At 40.6% G+C, this 13802-nt stretch overlaps 1 long non-coding RNA gene across 1 annotated transcript in view; it reads left to right on the top strand.

Moving 5' to 3' along the window:
* Nucleotides 1–13802, top strand: part of LOC141731476 (uncharacterized) — a 63842-nt gene that overhangs the window by 12913 nt on the left and 37127 nt on the right. Inside the window, exon 2 of the long non-coding RNA XR_012583561.1 lies at nt 11559–11655. This is a non-coding gene — a long non-coding RNA (uncharacterized LOC141731476). The remainder of the gene's footprint in view (nt 1–11558; nt 11656–13802) is intronic.

Below are 13802 nucleotides of genomic sequence, written 5' to 3' on the forward strand. Positions count from 1 at the left end.
GAGTTGTGGAGAGTGATAAGTTCTCCCCAGAGCAGCATCCGTTTCTCCAGGCTAAACAGCCCCAGCTCCCTCCACTGCCCCTCATAAATCTTGAGCTTCAGACTCTCACCAGCTTCATTGGTGAAGGACCTGCTCCAGCCCCTCAATGTCCTCCCTGAGCTGAGTGGCCCAAAACTGGACAGAGCACCCAAGGTGTGGCCCCCTCAGGGCCCAGCACAGAGGGACAATCACTGCCCTGGTCACTGCTGGCCACACTGGTGCTGGCCATGATGCCCTTGGGCTTCTTGTCTTTCTTTCCCCACCTGGGCACACACCAGTTCACCTTTGGCTGCTATCACCCAGCACCCCCAGGGCCTTTCCTGCTGGGAGCTTTCCTGCCACTTTTCCCCAGCCTGGAGCACTGCAGGGGCTTCTTGGGACACGAGGGCAGGACCTGGCACTTGGCCTTACTGAACCTCACACAACTGGTCTCATTCCATCAACCCAGTCTCTCCAGATCCCTCTGCAGAGCCCTCCTAGCCTCTGACAGATTGACATTCCCACCCAACTTAATGTTTGCAAATTTACAGGAAGTGCACTTGCTCGCCTCACCCAGATCATCAATGAAGGTATTGATTATTGATTGGTACAGGAGCCCAATACTGATCCCTGGGGGACCATCAATGACCAGCTGGATGCAGCACCTCCACTCTCTGGGCCCAGCCACATAGGCAGCTCTTGACTCAGCAAAGAGTTCACCTGTCCAGGTGTGATGGTGTTCACAGGGGTCTCAGGTTGAGGGAAGACACGAGGATCTGACTCCATGGTTCAGAAGGCTTGATTTATTATTTTATGATATATATTACATTAAAACTATACTAAAAGAATAGAAGAAAGGATTCCATCTGAAGGCTACCTAAGAATAGAAAAGGAATGATAACAAAGGTTTGTGTCTCAGACAGAGACTCCAAGCCAGCTGACTGTGATTGGCCATTAATTAGAAACAACCACTTGAGACCAATCACAGATGCGCCTGTTGCATTCCACAGCAGCAGATAATAATTGTTTAAATTTTGTTCCTGAGGCTTCTCAGCTTCTCAGGAGAAAAAATCCTAAGGAAATGATTTTTCATAAAAAATATCATGTCTGCATCCAGGCTGTGGCTTCCTGACTTTTCCACTCTGGAATGCCATTTTGACACTGCCTCATCCCACAGTGCAGCACAAGGCTGTGCCTGGTCAATAGAACAATGGCAAATCTCTGGATGTCCTGCAGGCCATTGTGCATTTTGAGCAATAACTGCCTGGGGAGCAGGTGAATGCCAGGCACAGGCTCTGTTTGCTGTAACTCACGTGAAGAGCTGCGAACAGAGAGGCTGAACGTTGCGATGACAACACATCAATAAGCAAAGCCACTTTCTCCACATTCTGACATGAATTGCCTGTCTTGGATATGGCACTATAATCAGTGCTTGCATCACCAGGAGGAAAATAAAGGCCAGCATGACCTTCTGGAGCAATAGGGCCTGTTTTCCTGGACTGATGAGAGAGTCATTAGTGTGAAAAGTTACTTGGGCTGTCAGTAACCTGCTCAGTGTGTGATGCAGTGCCTTGGCTGAGCCACACCTCTGAGTTCAATTTATCCCTTTTGCACAGGGTGAGCTCTTTAGGGACTGCAGGAGTAAATGCAGGCATGATGGCTGGGCAGCCTGCAGCACTACAGGGACAGCACACAGACTTTGTGTAGAACCAAACACGAGCCCTTTGGGGTACAGAGGGAGAGAAATGGGAAGAGTGGTTTTGCTGGGATTTTCAGCAGTCCTCCTGACCCACCTGGCTGTGTGTGCCCCTGGTAGAGGGGAAGGAAACAGCTACAAAAGCAGTGGGAATGATTGCGCATTAGAGGGACTCCTATCCACAAGAAAACAGACAATTTTGTCTCCATTCACCTTCTAGGCAGATCAGGGCTGTTCTTAATGCTGGTCTTAGCTGTTTCCCTCTTCATTTCACACATATTTCAAACAAACAGGGATGACAAAAGCATGCAATTTATTGCAACACACAGTGCTGGTAATTTTGCAGGATCTGAGGCCAGCTGAACAATATGCTGCTGACCTTAAATTGCTCATTCCCCTTTGCTGTTAAGTAAAAAAATAAATCAATGGGTAATTCCTTTCTCTCACCTTACCTCTTCTCCCTCCTCCATTTTTAAAGCCAGACATCAGTCCTTTTCATTTAGTCGTGACAATTTTTTTAGAGCAAAAAGAAAATCTTAGTACCCAACCAATATGTTTAGTTTCTTTTATAGTGTTAATTAGGTATGCTTAGTGCCTGTCTGAGAAAGGCAGGATGCTAACCTTAGAAACTCAGATAATCCTATTGTCAAATATATTTGTTTAGTAAAATAGCTTTGTTTCCTTTTTCTTAGAAGGACTTAGCCGAGAGGATTTAGCTTCTCCTCTAAAACCCAGACTAACCAGGGGATTGCTGGATTCCAGTGTATGTTGTGGGTCAATGATTGCAGAATTACCTGCTGCTATATCTTGTCTGAGCAATGTGTGCAGCTGCAGCATAGCACAGCTGCTTGAGCAGCTGGGAGAGATGTAAAACCCTTTTAATCCTCTGTATTCTTACCTGAAGTTATCGAATAGCATGTTATTAGAACAAAATGGGGATGGCTTTTTTTTAATACACACAAAATATGAACAAGGTGCTCCTGCTGCTGTTGAACACATTCTTTGGTAAGGGCAACTTAATTTAGATTTGGAAATAGCTCAGAGCAACCAGTTCCTTCTTTCATTTATATATGTACACTTTCTGAATTGTTGAGTCTGGATTGCAGTGCACCTTCAGCGCTTCAAAGAAGTGAAATGACACATAGGGAAAGGGACTGGATAATAGCAAAAAACAACATCATATAAGTCTGAAGTTTCCCATGAGCTAACGGATGCAGCATTCATTGTGAATTTATGTAGGCATGTCTGTTTAAATGTGTGTTTTTACATTATCCTGACCACAGCGAGCCTGGCAGCAGCTGTGAAGTGGGAGCCTGAGGTGTTTCCTTGCCTCTCATGCCCATGGCACTGAGGCTGTTCCATTCCTGCCCAACTTGCTGTGCCCAGGACAAAAGGAGCACAGGCAGGCAGGCACTTTATCTGAGCTGTCCATATGGGACAGAGTTAGGATTTCCTACCAGCACAGAGAACCATCCTAATAGTAAGAAATAAGCCATATGAATTAAATTATAAATGTATGTGCTGCCCTTAGGGGATATCAGTGTGTATCACAGTGTCCATAACCATCCCCTCTGTGCTGCTGGGCAGGGGAGGCCAGTTAAGCTGCTCTGTGGCAAATGAACTGTTAATATCTGAGGCACCCTCAAAGAGAAAGAGGCATGAGGGCACTATGTCAATTTATTGTACTGCAATGAAATGTGAACTGAAGCAAAAATAGGGGAAAAAATCTGTTTCGGTGAACAATCACATTTTGGAATGTTTTTGTCCTCAGTGCTAGAAATTTAATAAAACAACTGGAAGTCATCAGGAAATAAATTATTTTCTGACTAAGGAAAAAGGTTTTGGGGCTTGTTCAGAAAAGCTGAATATCATTCTCATTTCTGTTTCAGATGAGCCATGTCACAGAGACCCGCCATGATTTGTTTTCTCAACAGACTGTTTCCTCCAGGGCTAGTTAAGCCTTTGATTTCACTGGATATGGAAGTACCTGTGGTTCTCTGAGCCTGTTATCTTGCAAGATGAACAATCAACTGTAAAAATGAATTTTAAAAAATAAAATATGTGCCAACAGACCAGTTTTCCGAAGTACAGAGCGACAAGGTCAGCAGTCCTTGATAAGCAGTTGGCTAAATTACCACTGCTGATTAACCCAAAGCACTGCAGGGACAATGTTTGCTGTCACAGAATCATAGAATGACTTGGGTTAGAAGTACCTTAAAGATCAGCTGGTTCCAATGCCCCTGCCATGGGCAGGGACACCTTTCATCTGGCCAGGTTACTCAAAGCCCCATCCAGCCTGGCCTTCAACTTCCAGGGACAGGGAGTGTCACTCTGAATTTTTTAAGATTTTCTAAGCCTTCTGATGTTGACATTCTTGTAACAAACTTTCTCACACACTTTCTGTAAATAACTCATTGTTTTGCATTCTTTTATAGAGGAGGAGAAATTTGATGGACCGTTGGTTTGTCCAGTGTGGTTAGAGAGGTGGCACTGTCACCCTCCAATCCACTGTCACATTGGAAAACTATAAATGTTGGTGTTAGAAAATAAACTTCCCCTTTTTCTTCACCTTGAGAGCAGTGGTGTGCACTTGTGTTCTTTCATGTCCTATAGTGATAAGGGAATCCACAACTTCTCTGGGCAACTTGTGCCAGTGCCTCACCACCCTCAAAGAAAAGAATTTCTGTCTAATATCAGTCATTTCATTCTCCTACATGGTCTTCTGCAGAAGTTAATTTTACAGAACCAACATCCAGCATGTTTTTAATTTTAAATTTATCTGCCATGAAGTTCCCCTTCACTCCTCTTCTCAGTGGTTTCCCCCCTCCTACTATGAGTAGGAGTAACAAGAAACCATTCAGTTTATGCTGGTTTAGGACTTGTCATCCTGTGCTTTATGACTTAGAATCGGTCTTGTTAGGAAAAGAAGCCACTGGGAACAGAGACTTATTCTCTGTTCAGAATGACAGCAGGATAGACAGGTGTCAACTCATGGTGACATTTAAAGGTGGACGAGCCCCATGAGTGAGGGAGTTCAGTCTGATATAATCAGTGTCAACCCTTATGAAGACTATTTTTGTCAACTTTATTTATTCCTTTGAGACATTACTTTATAATAACAGGGAAGCTGTAATTTCAATGGTTATGGGGCGTGGGTGGTTGAATTATTCATTCTTTACAGGAGGCAGACTCCATCAAAATCCAAAAGTGGCCGACCTGCAATGTCCTCTCTCTTCCCTTCCAACCTGCTTTTCCCTAAAACACAAAAAGAATACTGTGGCTCCTTCAATTAATCTGCAGGGATGGAAAATTAGCATGTTTCCCTTTTATTTAAAGAAGATGTTTCATCCCTGAGACTTTTACAGAGACACCTTAATTGGTCATCCTTCTGAGGTTACAATTTATTAGATAACAATGGGCAGCATTTTGAAGACAGCCTGTGTAAAAATGCTAAAGTTTATTGCAACCTGGATCTCTAAACTACTGAAATAAAGATTTGTGTGGGAAATTTCCAATAGCTTCTATTATTTAAATGCAAATGTGTGTACATAGCTTTGTTCTAGATATCAGTCATTTGATACATCTTGGGTTTTGTCCCTGCCCATAAATACCTGTGATTCCCTCTGAGATGCACATTCTTAAAAAAAAAAAAAAAAAAAGAACAAAACCAAAATCAAAACAACAAAAACACCCCAAAACAACAACAAAAAGCCACAACTAGAAAAACCTAAGAACCAACCCACCAATCTTCTCCCCAGCTTGTGCTTCTAATGTCAATATTCCCTATGCGGCTTTTATAAAAATTTATTTCATCCAGGATGGTGCCTCACCTTATCCAAATGGCCCTTAGGCCACCAGCTGCTGCTGGAGCAGAGAGGCACACAGAGGAGAATACACTGGCCATGGCATGCCAAATGCATTGGCCACACCAGCAGCTCTCTTTATTTCTCTGTCTCTTCCTCTAGAAATCTTGAATGTGTTTAAATATTAAAGCTGGACACATATCAGTGTATCCCCTGTGGAGTCTTTCATTGCAAATATCCAAAACCCAATAAAATCAGCTGGTTCTTTTGATGTTTGTGAGTGGTTGCTAACTGAGGTGGCTGGGCTGGGAGTCCAATATCAGAGTCCCATAAAGATATCTGCAGAGTATTTCCAATAATGCTGATAATTGTAATCTCCTTCCTGGGTATTCCGTTTTGCTCACTAGCATATAATTTATTTTTTTTAAAAAAGGCTATTTAGAAGGATTTGGTTGCTTTATTTCCACTTCAATGTAGCATTGATTTTCTTTGTGTCTTAAAGAAATCCCTTAACCAAAAAATACATTGAGGTTACAGCAATCTATTAATTTCCTAGGAAAAACTCTTGCTGGTACTGTCTAAACCACAATTGTTTCATCTGTACTAAGAAGGGAAAGTGGTTGCTGTGCCAACACGGTGAAAACTCAGCAATTCTAGCATTTAGGGTTTGGGGGGTTTTTTGCCTTAATAATGCTGCTCCACATGCATCTGCCCATAAAAGCAAATGGAGAAGTGTGGTGTTTCTGGGGTCCCCCATAGTAGGGAGGAAATGATGAATCTGACTCCATGTTCTTAGAAGGCTCATTTATTATTATATTATATTATATTATATTATATTATATTATATTATATTATAATAAATTATATTATATTATACTATACTATACTAAACTATATTAAAGAATAGAGAAAGGATACAGACAGAAGGGTAAAAGATACTAATGAAAAACTCGTGACTCTCTCCTCAGAGTTTGGCACAGTTTGGCCATGATTGGTCATTAAATAAAAACTATTCACATGTTGGATAAACAATCTCCAACCACATTCCAAAGCAGCAAAACACAGGAGAAGCAAATGAGATAATATTGATTTCCTTTTTCTCTGAGGCTTTTCAGCTTCCCAGGAGAAAAATCCTAGGGAAAGAGATTTTTAAGAAAATATGACAGTGATAGAGAAGAGCAGCAGACTTCCAGGTACTTTTCATGATCACAGACCCAAGCCTAGCTGAGAAGAACAGCAACTTCCCAGCCAGCCCTTTAGGATTAAGTTAACCTGCAAAATAAGCTTAAGTGCTTTGCTTTATAAAGCAAACCCTTTCCATGCTCTCAAATGAAGACTGGTAAAATACAAGGACAAACGTCCAGCTCCTGCAGAAATATTTATACTTCATTTAATTATCACATCAGGCACCAATGCTGTTCATGAAGATTAAGAATGAAAGTCAGAAGACAATAGAGGTTCTCAGCCAAATTAGTATTGTCTGTCTGGAAGAACAAAATCTTTCAGCAGCTGCCACATTAACCATTGGCCTCAGTCAGTTTTCCAGTGAGTAGCAGGCTCTTTTCCAATTTTCTAATACATACTATTGCCTTGGCAAGGAGTAAATGGAATCTTATGCCAGGACACTTGTATCTAGAGCACACTTTGACTCCTTGCTGTGTTTGCAGAAATTCCAGGTACACATCATTAATCACAGAGCCTGTCCGATTCTTGAATTATTTAGTACAATATTGGAGCAGTTTTGAATTATTTAAAGCAATATGTGAAAGGTTCTCTGTGATATACATGCAGAGATTATTAAGAACCTTGCTAAACAGACTTAAATTGCCAGAACCTAATATCAGCTCCCCATGTTCCATAGCCCTAACTTGAGGAGGGAATGAAACAAAATACTGCTGTCCAATAGCCTCCTGCTTTACCCTAAAATTTACTGCAACTGTTATAAATAAATGAAAAGGTTTTAATCTACCTCATTTGAAACTGCTCAAAACATGACAGGGAAAAATGGCCAGCACATTGTAATGTGGTATTAGTGGAGAATGGAAAAGCCAGGAGGTTTTTCTGATCCTCCTGATCCTGTGAACAGGCAGATAGAACATAGGGACAGATTGTCTTTCAAAGTGCTTTGAATTTTTTTTTTTTCTGTAGAGACAAGGAATGAAAGAGCAACTTCTATAATAAATCTGGTAGTTCTTCAAGATGCATTAGGAGTGAAAAACATTATTTGGGTCTACTAGAAAAGTTCATTCAACTCCTTAGTCACACTCAGAACAAGTGGACCACAGCCAGATCAGTGAAAAGGGTGCTCCAGGAGCCAAACAGCAGTGCTGCACTATTGTAAATTGTAAATTCATAATATTTAATACTATAAATTCACAGCGAGCCCCGTGGCAGGGAAGAACAATGAATCTTACTCCATGTTGTCAGAAAGCTAATTTATTACTTTATTATACTATATTATATTAAAGAATAATATACTATACTAAAGAATACAGAAAAGATACTTACTGAATGCTAAAAAAAAAAAAAAAATAAAAACTTGTGACTCTTTCCAGAGTCCCAACACACCTTGGCCTCAATTGGCCAATGAGTGTAAACAATTTACACCAGAATTCAATCAGGCAATCACCTTGGGTAAACAATCTCCAAACACATTCCACATGAGCACAGCACAGGAGAAGCAAATTACATAAAAATTGGTTTTCTTTTCTCTGAGGCCTCTTGCTGCCTTTCAGCTTCCCAGGAGAAAAACCTTGGGCAAAGGAATCACGTTCAGAGAATGTGAATGCCACACTGGACATAAAAATACAACTTCACCTTAACCTCATAAGCAGTTCAGCCCACATTTAAAGAATAACTTTGTGACTATGAGATTATTTTTGCCCTATGATTATGCTTTCCCACTGAAATGGTCCTCACTGATTAAAAAGATGGGAGAAACATCCTGAACCCAGAGAAGGCAGAAGCGGCAGCTCAGTAATTCTCATTGTCAAGGGAATCAGTTCCTGCATCCTTCCTCCTCCTCCTCTTTCCTTTCACAGCCATTTGCTAGGGAAGATAGGGACCAGCTCCTTAAAGGCCCCTGAGGACAGATGCTTATAGATTTAGGATCCTACAGAAGTGAGCATGCCAGATGACCCTAATCTGAGCTGCTGTCTCAGCTTGATGATGCCTTTAGGCACATTAGCAGATACACTCTTGTTATTTTCTTGAAACTTTTCATCCCAGCCAAGCACTGAACTGAAATTTCCCACACAGTTTTTCCCTTTAGCTTCATGCAGAGAAGCTGAGATTCTCCTCCAGCCACAGCCTTGCAGAGCTGCAATTCATTGTGCAAGTGTGCCCATACATCCTTTAACCTGAACCAACAGGACCTTAAGGAGTCATTTTCAATAGAATACTATTTTCCATCTGTTTTTAAGTAATTTATCTGTAAAAAAAGCTCAATCAGTTTTCCCTGAAAAGTATATAGCATTTTCCCATTGTTAACCTTAAACCACCACAATTAAATGGTGAAGGGCAGAAGAGGGATTACTGACATGTATTTTTTTAGCCAAGTAATCACAATGGAAGCATTCACCTTTCCACTCATTTTGAGATGGCCATGAACCTATTACATAGCCAACTCTAACACACCAGGGTAATATATGATGGTGAAACATCTTAGTTTATCCATTCAGCTTGCCCTGTGAGTTTACAAGGGCTGAAAATCTCTTTGCTTTTCACCTCGTTTAGCCTTGATTTAGAGGTATGACAGGAAATAAGTGGATGCCATAGCTCAGTGTCTCTCTGGTGGAGTAAAGGCTGTCACACATTGTTGCTGAGGTTTCTGCTGCACTGTGGACATGGGGGTGTGACCCCACGTGCAAAAGGGACAAAGGCAAACACACAGCTCTGTGCCTGACAACAAAGCAGGCACAAAACACTCAGGCTTTGGCCCACTCCATTGTGCAGTGGTTTGGTTGTTGGATAAATGAAAGGCAGTCCCACAGCACCTCTACATGGAGTGCTCCTGGGACTGTGCAAAGCATCAAGAGGCCCTGACTCACCAGGAACTTGAATTTCTACATCTGTGAAAGGTGTTGAATATTCTGGGACAGAAATGAGCATCTGGGGCAGCTCTCCTGCCTGGTGTGTCGTGCTTCTACTGGTTTAGGGCATGCCAAGCTTTGTGATTTGTTTTATAATGTCATGTAGATTAAGGGGTTCTCTTTCCCTTCCCTCCTCACAAGTCCCCAGGCTTTGCTGACATTGTACTAGGTGGAATTTGCCCTGTACAGCTTTTGGTCATTGATTCAGCACCACATTCTCTTTACTTCATGTACATCCAAAATTACAACACAGAAGTTCTTCAACCAGTGCCTTGTCCATACTGAAGGCAATGTTATCACACCACAGGTACAGCTGGCTCATATTTCTTTCTTTTCTTTTTCAGTGTTGCCCATAATCTTTAATTTAAGCAATTTTAAAAGCAGATGACATGTCCAGTTGTTGTCACTTTATGTCTTGACTGGTGAAAAAGGCCTTTATGAATACATTATATTTGTTTCATGGACATCCATACTCATCACTTGGTTCCTTTGAAATCAGTTTTGTGTTTGTAGAACTTAAGAGCTGTGTACTTAATCTTAACATCCTTACAAAGATTTTCAATCAGACATTTATGTTAATCCAGAGCCCACAATATCCACCATAAAATTGTTTTAAGGGTAATACAGACTTTCAAAGGCAAAATATTTTTAGTTCATATTTTCCTTAACTTCTGGATAATTTTAATTGTCTGCTTTTTTAAAAGAAACGTGGTTGTGTTTTTTTATGCAACATTATTTTTTCCTACAGAGCCTTCTTTGATGTACACAAAACCAATAATACAGAGATAACCATCTTGTGCCATTATCGTGGCACTTCAAAATTTATTTGAATTATTTGTGGTGCTGTAGGGATTAGAAGACTCTCAGTTTGTTTATGAACATCTTTCATTTAATTCGCACAGAACTGGTTCTGTTTATTAAGCACTTTCAATAGAAGGCCACCGTCACAAAGGAGAAAAAGGCTTCCCAACTTTTATTGTAACTGCAAATTTTGTGTCCTGCTGCAGCTCAGAGTGTGTTTTCTTCTGCATCATGGCTTCCTTTGTAAAGTGAAATATTTAGGGTGAAATTCTGACATTCACATTCTGCAATAACAAATTCTTCCACTGAAATCAATAAGACTACTCAAAGGATGAAAAGTTGCATAATATGTTAGAGGTGGATAGAACCTGATCCCTCAGAATTCAGCTGCATTTCTTTTCCTTTTAGTCTGCTCGACCAAGTTGGATGAGAGGCCATGAGAGCTTCAGCCCATGTGAAAATGCTGCTGGTGCCAGGAGAGCAGGATTCAAAACCAAACTACAGCCCCTGTAAAGTGAAAGATGGAGAAATAGAAGGGGAAATTATTACAGTACAAAAGCCAATTTAGTTATCAAAAATCTGCAAAATCCAAATGAAGCAATTGTGTTTTTTTGAAAAGCAAGGAAGCAAACTGAAACTTTTGAAAAGAAAGGAAGCATTGTGCAGCCAATTGCACAGTGTAATTCAAAATGGAAACAGATTATTAGGGTGAGAAGTCTGATAAAGTTATGGTGACCTGCAGCTTTTACTTGGTTGTTTATTAATAACAGAAGTATTTTAGGATAGATATGTTAACAGGAACACTTACCTACTTCAGCTTATGAATTATTATTATTATAGTTTTGCCCAAAGCAAATGTGCTGAGAAAAGAGGTTACACACTGAACTCATAGACACTGGCAGTTCTGATGCCTCTTGAGGATCTTACTTTAACTTTTACAACTTCTTTCTCTCCTCTTATGCCTGAACGATTTTTTACAGCAAATCACAGCCCTTCCCCTACAAGGTGTTGTATCCTGAATGCAGTCAGCCTCACAGACCACATATCCCAGAGACCAGAAATCCACAGCAGACTTCCCACAAGACTCTCTCAGTTGTATATGTTCACAGGCAGTTGTAAGAATGTTTTGTCCTCCTGTTCTTTTCTCAGATGAGCTGGAAGGATGAAAAAAGTGGTTAAGAGACCTTAACAGAAAGGAGCTTATGACAGCCCAGCCAGGGGAGCCAGGGATTCTGTGCACTTGAAGGTATGCTGAAAGAAATAAGCCATGGCTCCCTTCATTTAAATTTATTTATTTATTATTTTAATGGGGACATGTCACATTATTAATGTAGTGGGAGAGAAAACTTGCAGACTCCAGCAGATCACTGGGTATAGAGTTGCATGGTGCTGTGCTTGATTTTGCAATTTGGATGTGACAGATGGAAAAGCTCATGCAAGCCTTGTGTGTATTCCTTTGTTAGAGAGTACTGGAATGTTTGAAACATTCATAGGCACATAGATTTAGCCATCTCTCCTAACATTAGTCAGGCAGGGTTCAGTCTGCAGAAGGGGATTGGAGGAGCTCTGGTCCCCTCTGACCAGGCTGATTGCCCTGATAAACTCATAATTCCCAATTAACTGCCTGTTCATCTCTGTGGTCTCATCTTCACACCTGGATTTAGAAGTTTTGTTTCCTGGTAGCAAAGCCCCTGATACAGCTGTGGTTGATGACTCTGTCTGTTTAGGTAGGTTACAATATAAATAAATAATGCTGAGCTGTAAAATTGTGGCTGACATCTAGAAAGCTGACAAAATGGGAATGTTTTTGTCTTTAGGAATTAGCATAAGAAAGTTGAGGATGTGCATCAAGTTGATTTTGCTAAACTTCCACAAACAGCTTGACTTGCATGTGGCAGGATCCTGGGGATTGTAATTAAGATCAATGACTTATCATTTTAATGAATATGGATCCAAATCACACTGGGAAATTCAGCTTGTTGTGTCTCAGTGCTGCAGTTTCCTTTACAGAAACCAGGGAAGGTAAAACTTCCTTTTTCCAATTCTTTGTTTCTTCTTTTCCAGTGAGCCTGTCAGGGCAGGAGTGTGTTTGTTCAGCACCTGCATCAGTAATGACCAGGACTAGATAAAGATGCAAAGAGAGTCATGACATCAGACTTGCTTTTCTGTTTCTTGATTATGTATTGGTACAAATTTGTTACAACCAAGCATGGGGTTTCTGCTTTTGATCAGCATCGAGAAACACAGAGTTGTGATAGGAAGTGAATAACAAAGGACAGATTAATTGTACTCTGGGAATGTTTTGATTAGCACTTGTTGAAATCCTGAGCAAGGGTTCAGTCAGTACTTTTTTATCTTGGACTAATTCATCCATCCCTCTCTGGAAAATTCAGTCTATTGTGTCATTCAGCATAAGGGAACAGAAGTGTTTTCCATGATCTGTGTAACAATCAGTCTATTCACCAGTTTATTTTGCCTTTCACACAGCAAAGATGTGCATTCCCAAGGTGCCAGATGTTTACACCACTGAGCAGGTGAAAGGTAGTAGAAAAGGATGTCATTTTGATGACTCTCTTTACAGCATATTCCTACCAGTGCTTGTTTGAGATTCTGGAATGACAGTAGTAAATAATGCTGAGTACTCCTACAGAACAGAACACGTTCAAAATTAAATTTTAGTAGTAGTAGGTTGAGAGATCTCTGAAAAAGTGATTGTGTACCACAGGGAGAAAGTTAAAACTTGACTGTGATAAAACCGAGTCAAGCCAAGAAGTGTTCCCTAGGGAATGACTCTTTCTCGTCTAGAAAAATAATAAAAAATGCTTCTGTGTGTAGGTAAAATGAGATGCCTAAATGGACTCCAGGGAAATTATTGTGGGGGAAAAGGTAATTGTTTAATTTCTCACTACAGATCAAACTTAACTTCTAATTTGGGTAAATATTGAAATTCAAGAGAGACCTTGGAAAAAATGTAATAGTTATTATACTTATCTGTGAAAATTACGATACTTGCTATCCAACCTGACATTACAGAGCTGTTGAAATACTACAGAGAGGTGGAGGTAGTTTTCTCTTCCTGATACTTCAGAACAGACTGAGATTTCAGATTGGAAGCACCTTGGTCTGAAGGCCACATTCATAAGAGCTCCAGCATTGAGGATTTGAGGAAATACAGATAATATTTGAGCCAAAGTCATTGCATGTCACTTAAAGTAAATGTTCAAAGAAAAAAGCCATGCCATCAATGTTTTTGTTGTTTATATTGTGCCACAGTAAAGATCACTTACTTGTGCTCCCTAACCTACTCTTCCTGGCATAAGACTCTGGATGCCAGAGGCAAAACTTTTCTGCCCTCACCAGGCAGAGCAAGACTCTGTTGTATGATCTGCCAAC

Source organism: Zonotrichia albicollis, chromosome 1, assembly GCF_047830755.1.
Source record: "Zonotrichia albicollis isolate bZonAlb1 chromosome 1, bZonAlb1.hap1, whole genome shotgun sequence".
Classification (NCBI taxonomy): domain Eukaryota; kingdom Metazoa; phylum Chordata; class Aves; order Passeriformes; family Passerellidae; genus Zonotrichia; species Zonotrichia albicollis.